The following is a 10,636-nucleotide window of genomic DNA, read 5'->3' as shown; positions in this document are numbered from 1 at the left end:
CGATGCCACTTAAGATATTTATTTGGCCATTTTTCTAAGAATTGCCCATCATCTGGACTCCAATCTACAATGAGAGACCCAGAATAACTCATGACTATAAAGGGTCGATGACCTCAGCAACATTCCCATTCCAAAGATTCTAGAGAAGGAACAAAAATGTTAACAGGACATAGTGACATATGTATTCCATTGTGAATGTCTATCGGTAACTGTCGAGGTGTTAAAGCCCCTGCTGGAAACAAGCAGAATAAAAGTAGCAAAACAATAATTATTGTATTTTACCCCCCATGTATTATAGGAATGATGAGAACGTTCCTTGGTGGACAGACAAAAGGGGTGCCCTCCTATGCACAAAGGAATACCTTCCATTGCAACGGTCAAATTACTAATATTATATTGTTGTTTATGATGAAGTAGTTGTTCTATTCCCCCGCAAGCTGGTGGGGGAAAGAAGGCAGTCTCATTAGTGCATACGTGCATTTTTGGTTCCCCCCAGGAAATTACTCTTACTAATGGGGGATTAGGTATATATGCCCAATATGTATGATTACTTGCTGATACACAGATTACCTGACATGTTACGAGTGCAATCATGGCAAGTAAAAGATTGGTAGGATTCAGAGGTTGTCCTGCTTTCATTAACGTTTTTCCTGCTTCCTGGGTCAACTTTTTCATTTGACCCCACATAGGAGGTGTTGCTTCCCTTGTACGAAAAGTAAAGATCCTCTGCATACTAAGCTCTTCGAATTTTTGAACAAAGAATCAGCCATTGTTGATTTTAATTAATCTCACTGGGGTCCAAAACCTGTAATTATTAAAAGAAATGAAAGCATACATTATCCCAGATATAATAATGATGTTGGAATCTAGCCTTTCTCTTTATCTTTGTACCAAATGGGCGTATTCAAGATCTTCTTGTCTTCTTTTTTCCTTTGAAAATGCAACTCTGCTGCTGATAGATTTCCCTTGCTCCAAATATTCAAAAAATTTAGGGTAAGTTAGGTTTTATTAAAAATGTCTTTAGGTCTCATAAATCTCTCCTGTTCCCCCTTTTTTATTTTTTTCAAAATATTCATGCAAGGTACAATTAGCTCTTTCAATGATAGTTTGCTCTTGACTATTATAAGGGATACCAAAAGTATGAGTTATATGGTAATGGGATAAAAAGTGAGCTAATTTCGTGGATTGGCAGGCAGGTGCATTATCAGTTTTCAATTCAATTGATAATCCCATAACTGCAAAGCAAGATAACAAATGAGTAATAACAGTGTCAGCCTTTTCAGAATGTAATGCAGTGGCCCATTGTAAATGTGTATACGTATCTATAGTATGATGGACATATTTTTGCTGTCTGAAAGAAGATATGTAAATTACATCCATTTGCCATGTTTGATCTGCTTGTTGTCCTCTTACTTTGACACCTGGTGAAGTAAATGGTAATGTAAAGGTTGCACATATGGAACAAGAACGAACAATATTTTGAGCTTGTTTTCGAGTAATAGCATGAGATTTTTGTAACCCTTTGGAATTGGTATGCTGTAAGAGATGTTCTTGTTTTGCTGCTTCTATAGGATAAAGTAAGGCATCAATTGTAGTATTTTTATTTGCATCTGTAAAAATAGTGGGTCCCTTAATTGGAACCTCTGAAATTGGGGATTGAGATATCATAGAGTTAGTCTGGAGAAAATCAATCAATTTAGATGACGGATAGTGATTAGAAAACGAACCAGGAAATGAAGCAAGGGAAATTTGCCAGTTTTCATTAAATTGCAAACATCGAGATATTTGAGCAGTTGTTAATTGAGTAACAATCTGGTATGGTTCATATCCTGACAATTGTAAAATACGATGGTGACCTTTCTGTATAAGAAAGGCTAATTTATCCATATATATAGTCATTTTTTTTGAAAAACTGTTAGGTAAGAAAACCTATTCTGTTCATCCTTTTTCTTGAACAATTACACCAGACAGGGAATAAGGGGTATGAAATATTATAAAAGAAATAGGTTGAGACGCTCAATAAACCATCATTTAGTCGTTGCTCAACAAATTGAAGTTCCTGTAAAGCCAATGGGGTTAAAGTTTGGGGGCTATCCAGAGTTGTATCTCCCTCTAAAGTAGAAAACAAATGTAATTGATAAGTAGGAATCCCAAGTACCGGGCGTAGCCAATTGATATCTCCCAATAACTTTTGAAAGTCGTTTGAAGTTTTGAGGTGGTCCCTTCTGATTTGCAACTTTTGTGGCCTTATTCTATGTTGTTCCAATATCGTTCCTAAATATGAAATAGGAAAGTCTTTTTGAATTTTTTCAGGGGCTATTTGCAAATTGTATAGTTTTAAAGCCTCCTGTACTTTTATAAAGAATTCATCACGTTCAGCAATACTAGGAGCTGCTAATAGGAGATCATCCATATAATGATATAGAATACAATTGGGGTATTTTTGATGGAGGGATTGTAAAGAGCGAGGTATGAATTCTTTACATAAAGTAGGACTATTTGTCATTCCCTGTAGTAAGATTGTCCATTGATAATGCTTAACAGATTGAGCATGATTAAGAACAGGAACTGTGAAAGCAATTTTGTCTTTATTTTGCAATTGAAGGAGAATGGTTTAAAAAAAAAAAAAAAAAGTCCTTAAGACCTAGCACCATTAAGGACCAATTCTGAGGAATAAGAGCTGGAGAGGGGAGTCCCAAATGCAATGCTCCCATAGGTTCAATATGCTTATTAATTTCTTGTAAATCAGTTAACATCTCTTTTGCTAATTGTTCTAATGCCTCGAGCTTTATTTGTGGCAATGGCCACTGCTCAACCCATTTTGAAATATTAGTTAACCATTTTAATGGGACGGCTCGAGGAATTTGAGCAGTGGCTACTAGTTTTTTGGGGGAATGGTTACAGAAGCCCCCAGGGAGAAGATCTCTTTCCCAAATGTTAATAGGTATATTTACAGTATGAAAGGTAACAAATATTGATCTTCCATTATGGAATTGGCATTGTAAGGGATGGGTACTCTTCTAGACATCTGCAATAGACCCCCCAGTCCTGTCAATATTAGTGGGCTTTTTTCTTTTTTCCAATCTTGGGGCCATCGTTGAGAAGAAATAGCTGAAACACTTGCCCCTGTGTCTAATAGTTCCTCAAGGTTTTTTCCTTGTATAATCAAGGAGAGAAAAGGGTGAGAATCTTTGATAAGCATTTCCCAAAATATATGTTGCCCAGTATTTCTAAATCCTCCTTTTCATTCATTAGGAAGAGCCAAAAAGAGATTAAGCTCTTCTGACATTAGCAAGGGGCTGTCCCCGACCAAAAGAGTCAAATTAGGGCTGTAGTTGATAAATCTCCTGGGCCTGAAAGGAGTGTTTCAAACTCTCTGTTAGCATTCTAGCTTACATGGCAGCTTTATTCAGACTCTTGCAACATTGTTGAGCCTTTGCAATGCTTGCTGCCAAGTTCTTACATCACTTATCCATTGTGTTCCTGGGAGTGCATATAGTCAGGATATAGAATAAGCAAGTAATAGCCTTAGCATTGGCAACATTAGACTTTGAGTTAATAAGTTCTTTCTTTGCTGTAAACTGCTGAATCTTTGCTCCGTAAGAATGTAACTCTGTGCTTTAAGGGTGACACAGGCTAAGAATTTAAGAATAAACACTTTAAGGAAAAATCATTGTTCTGGTTGGGGACGGCAGGAGGTCAGGGAGGAAAAGTCCTTGATATACATTTGCATTCAGTATTTGCATTCTCAAATGCTACAGTTTGTAATAATATCTCTGAAATTTTATCTTTCCCCTAAGTTGCCTTTTCCCCAAGGAATCTAGCATAGCCAAAATAAAGGGAGATTGAGGACCGTATTGCACTACTGCAGCTTTAAGATCTTTTAAAAAATTATATTCCAAAGGAGTGTATTGAATATTTATCACGTTGTCATCCTGCTGTCTCTGGATGGGAAATAATTGTGGAGGATTGATAAAACCACTAGGGGGAGCAGGCGAGTCATCATCATGAAGCATAGACAAAGGAAAGGAGAACCAACAATGTTCCCTGCCCACATCGGGCCGACCAACTGCAGTGGGGAAAAGAGAAGCATAAGGAGGAGCAGAAGGCGCAGATTTCTTCTCCTCCCTAAGGGATTTCCACCATTCCTGGAATAGACGGGTCATTTCTTTAATCCCTTGCCCTCCTCTGATAAAACCGAAAAAGACTCTGAATCTGATTCTGAACTGTCAGATGTTTCACCATTTCCAGAAGGAGGCTTACTTGTATCCTTACCTTCAGGCAATGCAGAAACCCCACCAATGTTTGGCATATCCTCATAAATTGTTTCTTTCTTCATTGAAGCATTATATTTAGTCTCATTATTAGTAGATAGCAAAGTCAAAGCCTGTGTTATAGCAATTACATAAAGTCCATAACATGATTTTATACATAAATTCACGTATTGTGTCCGTTATGAACATTTATTTCTTCCTAGAAGGATTTCACCATGGTTTTTTGAACCATGAACTTTTGAAAGTTCCCTTCTGCTAGGGTGAGGAATTCCCCATGATTTCCCAAAAGTTCCCCTGCTATGGATTTAAAATCCCCCCCGGGTTTCTTACCTCTTTCGGTTTCACTTGAGCCCCATCCGTTGGGCACCAGATGTTGGTTACTACGAGTGAAATGACACAGAACATACAAGACATACAAGATGCACACAAGAGACATACACTCTGGCCAGAGGGACAAGAATTGCACGTGCCAGCGAGCTCGTGGTTTATTTATATACATCCCCTCTGGGCAGAATTCCAGACTGTATGACCAAGCCTTCTTAGTACAGTGCATGTGCATAAATGTTATCATACAGCAAAAGGGAGTGAAATTTCTGCTTACCGCAAAAATTATTCAGGGCCCCTTCTTCCTTCTTATCACAGGAAGGGATTGTTCCCTTGTTGGTAAGAAGGCATTGAACTCAAGGCTGTGTCCAGGTTTCTTGAAAGAACATCCTGTTAAGGCCACAAAGCAGAGAGCCCCGCCTGCAGGCACATCTCCGCTTTCCTTATTGTGGCCGCATTCACCCTTCAGAGTGACTTTGTGCAGCCTGTATATTGAAGCTCAGGACTATGTTCCTGTGTTGCTGGAGAATTTGTATGGTATGTCTTGCTCTGGAACTGGTTGGCACTTGGGTGGTGCTTGGTTTCAGTGTAGGTATGGAGGCGTTTCATGAGCTCCTGTCAATTAATGTTACCTGGAGTCAGGAGTTCTCTGGTGTTCTCAGGATTTGGACTTAAGCCTCCTGCTTCTGGTTTTCAGTCTTATTTTTTACAGTAGCCTCAATACTTCTCTATCTATACAGCGCCATTGATAAAACATCTAAGTTAAAGATGAAAAGTTTCTCCACAGTGAGGAACACCCAGAGAGGTTCACAGAGTTACATGGAGCAGAGAAGAGGGAGGAGGAAGATAGAGGTGACCAGGATGAGATGATATGGAATCAAGAGGAGAGAGCAAGCTAACCGGTAATCACTTCCTGATGTGTGCTCAACAGTTGGGACCACTCAGAGATGTTCATGAGTTACACAGAGATGAGAAGAGGGAGGAAGGAGACCAAGGTGGCCAGGTGGATTAAATGGGGGGTCAAAAGGAGAGACAGATCCAGCCAGTAATCAGTTCCCTATGTGTTCTCAACCGTCTGGAATGCACACAGAGATTCATAGAGTTGGGTATCAAAGAGCAGGGGGAGGGAGGAGATAGAGATGACCTTGTGGAGAAAAATGAGAATCCAAACGGGGACAGAAAAGTCAAGCCAGTAATCTTGCTCCCAAGTAAAAATGGATACTGAAGATTGAGTTTTTAAGGTACAAAATTGATAACAAATACACAAAAAGCAAAGATTAAAAATCTAGAATTTGGATTTTCAAGAATACAATATTAAAGCAAAAAAAAAGTACAAAAATTATAAAATACATATATATGAAGTTTGCAATAAAAAAATAGGGTCTCTCTCTCTTTTCTTGAAAAGTAATAGTAGGTTATAAAAATGAAAATTAATGTAGTAATAGAAGACAATTTTAAAAAATAAGGCATGATAGTAAAAACAGTAACAATATACCTGGTGTTGTTTTGGGCAGTGTGGGGTAAATTCATTTTCAAATAGTTCCTTAATCTGGCTTATATTTCTCAAGATCTATAGGCCCCTTCCTATGTAATTGCTACTAACTTCAGGGTTTTTATCTATTGCTCTTGTCACTTCCAAGGAGGTTCCCTCTGTTTTAGCTTCTTCTATTTGCTGGTCTCTTCAGTGTCTAATTTCTGCCCTGACATAAGGTCGTGGGAGGTGGACACGTTTTCTTGATTCACTTGTTCAGTCGTGCTGTGGGGAGGGAGGGAGGAATGCTGCAAACAAATAACATTGGCATGTGCTCACAGTATCTCATCCACATTGGGTTCGCCCCTGCTTACAACGTGTTTGCTTTCCCTGGCTATATTGCTTAGGCTCTAGTTGCTCTACCAGGACCTCTCTGAGGCCAGCCCTTGGTTGTATGCACTTCCCAGGTCTAAGCTGCTCAAGTTCAGGTACTCAGGTAGTTCTCAGAGATGCAGACTCGGTTGAGCCTGCATTTTGTTCCCTTCCCAGGTCCGAGGAGCTCAGGTGACCAGGTGTTTGGCGAGCATGGTCACTGTGACTTTTCACCTCCCTGGCCCTGCTGCTTGGTTTTCTGGGGGCACAACTGGGACACCTTCTCAGGCATATGTTGACCATACAGAATCCCAAGAAGTCTTGATTAGCAGTAAAGCCTGCTTTCAGTTTGGTAGATAATGCCTCTCTGGTGCTGCAATGTCTCTCAATGCCTTCTGGCTTTGGCTGTCCTTGCCTGCCTGTCACCAGAGGGGGATGGGCCGGTCTGCAGCTGGCTAGCTCTATTCAGTTCTTTGTTCTGTGAGCGGGCCTGTCAGTGTCTTAGGTTAGCACTTTTTAAGTGGTAGCTATCCTGCAGTCTGGTTTGCTATCCCAAATTAGTTCCCACAGATTGCCTTCAGGGCATTCAGACCTGGTCCTTACTCTAAGCAATGCAGACCGTGCCTCCTTGCCCAGTCCCTGCTTACTAGTGTTGGATACAGGCATCTGAGTTGCTTCTTCACTGGGGTAGTTACCTTTGGGCACGAAATCTGTGGGTTTTAATTATTTATTTATTTTTCCTCCTGGTTATGTTTCCCTCTGTGATTCCAAGGCTTGCCACAGACTCAGCAGTGAGAGTGCTCCCTGGTGTTTGGAAACTTCTCTCTTTTTTAAGATTCCCTTCCCAGGACAGAGCTCCATCCCTACCTCTTTTGTCTCTATTTTTGTCTTTTATTTTACTTTATTTATTTTTTTTACCTTGGAAGAGAATACATTTTTATTTATTTTAGGAAACATGAGATAATGTGAAAAGTCCTTAAAAAAAAAAATTCATTAGCTGCTGCCCGTAAGAACTGTTTTCCTACCTCCTTTTGAAGACAATAGGCTGCTTTTCTGGGTGCCTAATGTCCTCTGCTGGCATTTAGAAGTTGTTCTGTGGAATTTACTCAGCGTTCAAATGTTCTTTTGATGAATTTGTGGGGGAGAAAATGGTCTCCCCATCCTAGTCCTTCACCATCTTAGGACCACCTCCAGGACTTGTGTTTCTATGTGTGAGTGCAGAGTTGGGAAGATAGTTGGGGAGCCATGTCATGTGTGGGGTTCAGTGCCATTTACTAAAAAGGCACAGAAAGTAGTTGCCCCTAGGTCACCTACCTCATGGTAGTGTTTAATACATTTCAAGTTATGATGTAGTGTATATATATATGTATATGACCCATAATATTAATTAAAAATACACAGTGTCCCAATGTTCCTTGAAGTAGACCATTCACCAAGACACAGAAGCAATGTAGATGTCCATTAGATGATAGACATATAAATGGATAAAGTTGTGGTATATATGTACTATGGGCACTCACTGTTGATCAGTCACTAAGTCATGTCTTGTGGACTCTACCCCTCCAGGCTCCTCTGCCCATGGAATTATCCAGGCAAGAATACTCCAGTGGGTTGCCATTTCCTTTTCCAAGGGATCTTTCTTACGTAAGGATTGAACCTACATCTCCTGATTAACTGGCAGATTCTGTGCTGCTGAGCCACCAAGAAGTTCTTTGGAATACTGCTGCTGCTGCTGCTGCTGCTGCTAAGTCACTTTAGTCGTGTCCAACTCTGGGCAACCCCATAGATGGCAGCCCACTAGGCTCTTCTGTCCCTGGGATTCTCCAGGCAAGAATACTGGAGTGGGTTGCCATTTCCTTCTCCAATGCATGAAAGTTAAAAGTGAAAGTGAAGTCGTGCCTGACTCTTCGTGGCCCCATAGACTGCAGCCTACCAGGCTCCTCCGTCCATGGGATTTTACAGGTATACTCAGCTATAGAAAGAATGAAATATTGCCATTTGCAGCAATATGGAAAGTATCAGTTCAGTTCAGTTCAGTCGCTCAGTTGTGTCCAGCTCTTTGCGACCCCATGAATCGCAGCACACCAGGCCTCCCTGTCCATCATCAACTCCCGAAGTTCACTCAGACTCATGTCCACAATACCGAGTAAATTAACTCAGACAGAAAAAGGCAAATACTGTATGATATCACTTATATAATTCAAAAATACCACAAAGTAGAGAGTTTAAAAAAAATGGAGGCTCATAGATATAAAGAAAAATCTACTGGTTACCAGTGGAGAGGGGGAGAGGCAATAAAGAGGTGGAGGAGTGGGAGGCACAAAGTATCATGTGTAAGAGAGTTCAAGGATGTATTGTACAACATGGGGAATAGAAGCAGTATTTTGTAATAACTCTAAATGGAAAATAAACTTTAGCAATTGTGTAATAAGAAAGAAAAGGAAAGAAAGAAAGGGGAGGAAGGAGAGAAGAAAGGAAGGAAAATAATAAAGATTTTGGAGGTCACAAAGCCAATATTGATTAGTCTCTTTTTAGTGAAGGAGTTTAGAATGGAGCAGTGGCCTTGCACAGGCAGAGTAGGGGTAGAGGCCCACATCCAGTGCAGACAATATTGGGGAGCATTGCCCATGAATAATTTTATTACAAGAATAAAATCAAGTAAAAGCTGGTTCTGTTTTTATTTATCTCCATACTCTGATATTCTAAATTAATGTCAATAGTTAAACACTTTTCCTCTGCAAAACCAAAATTTTATGGTTTCAACTATTAAAAGTTTGTTGTCACTTAAATTATGTTTTAATATTTCATATGTTATTCACAAGGTAAAATGTTTTATATACATATATGTACATATACACACACCTATGTGTTCATAGGTGTATACATACATACATAAAATTTCATAGGGCCACAATTTTAGTATTTATCTTTAAAAATTTATTATCTTCTATGAGGGAGTTAATTAAAATAAGCCCCTGTTAAACAGTTATTGCCAATACAGGCTGCCATGGTTGCCACTACTCCATTAAACAGAGTATACTCAATGGTTTGTAAAGCCTTGTTACCTCTTCCTGCACAGTCTGCAGTCCCTGAACACTAGTAAAACCTGCAGTCCCAGAAATACCACAAAGATTGTTAACATAAAGGCACACAATGTGGTTTTATGTCTAAATCAATGGAACAAAGTATTCATAAAAGCTGCAATCTTTTTTTATCTTGAAAAGTAAAAAATCTTGTATTGGAACATAAAACATCTTCTGAATTTGAAAAATGTTTTAAAGTGAAATTTATTCTTCTCAGTTATTTTGAAGTTATGGACCAAAGAATATAAAATTGGCTTAAATGGGGCAGCTTAAAATGTACCAACCTAGATAGCATATTGAAAAGCAGAGATATTATTTTGCCAACAAATGTCCATCTAGTCAATGCTATGGTTTTTCCAGTGGTCATGTATGGTTGTGACAGTTGGACTGTGAAGGAAGCTGAGCACTGAAGAATTGATGTTTTTGAATTGTGGTGTTGGAGGAGACTCTTGAGAGTCCCTTGGACTGAAAGGAGATCTAACCAGTCCATCCTAAAGAGGCTCAGTCCTGGGTTTTCATTCAAGGACTGATGTTGAAGCTGAAACTCCAATACTTTGGCCACCTCATGTGATGAGTTGACACATTGGAAAATACTCTGATGCTGGGAGGGATTGGGGGCAGGAAGAGCAGGGGACGACAGAGGATGAGATGGTTGGATGGTATCACTGACTCGATGGACATGAGTTTCAGTAAACTCTGGGACTTGGTGATGGACACGGAGGCCTGGTGTGCTGCAATTCATGGTATTGCAAAGAACTGGAGAAAACTGAGTCACTGGACTGAACTGAAACTGTAACTTCTGCAGATATTTTTTCTTAAAAATCACCTTACACGTTTACAGTCATCAGTTCAGTTCCGGCGCTCAGTTGTGTCTGACTCTTTGCAACCCCATGAATTGCAGCATGCCAGGACTTTCTGTCCATCATCAACTCCTGGAGTTCACACAAACTCACATCCATCAAGTAGGTGATGCCATCCAGCCATCTCATCCTCTGTCATCCCCTTCTCCCCCTGCCCCCAGTCCCTCCGAGCATCAGAGTCTTTTCCAACGCGTCAACTATTTGCATGAGGTGGCCAAAGTACTGGAATTTCAGCTTTAGCATCATTCCTTG

Source organism: Budorcas taxicolor, chromosome Y (genome assembly GCF_023091745.1).
Source record: "Budorcas taxicolor isolate Tak-1 chromosome Y, Takin1.1, whole genome shotgun sequence".
NCBI lineage: Eukaryota > Metazoa > Chordata > Mammalia > Artiodactyla > Bovidae > Budorcas > Budorcas taxicolor.
The sequence above is the reverse complement of the archived record's forward strand: the minus strand, read 5'-3'. Positions refer to the sequence as shown.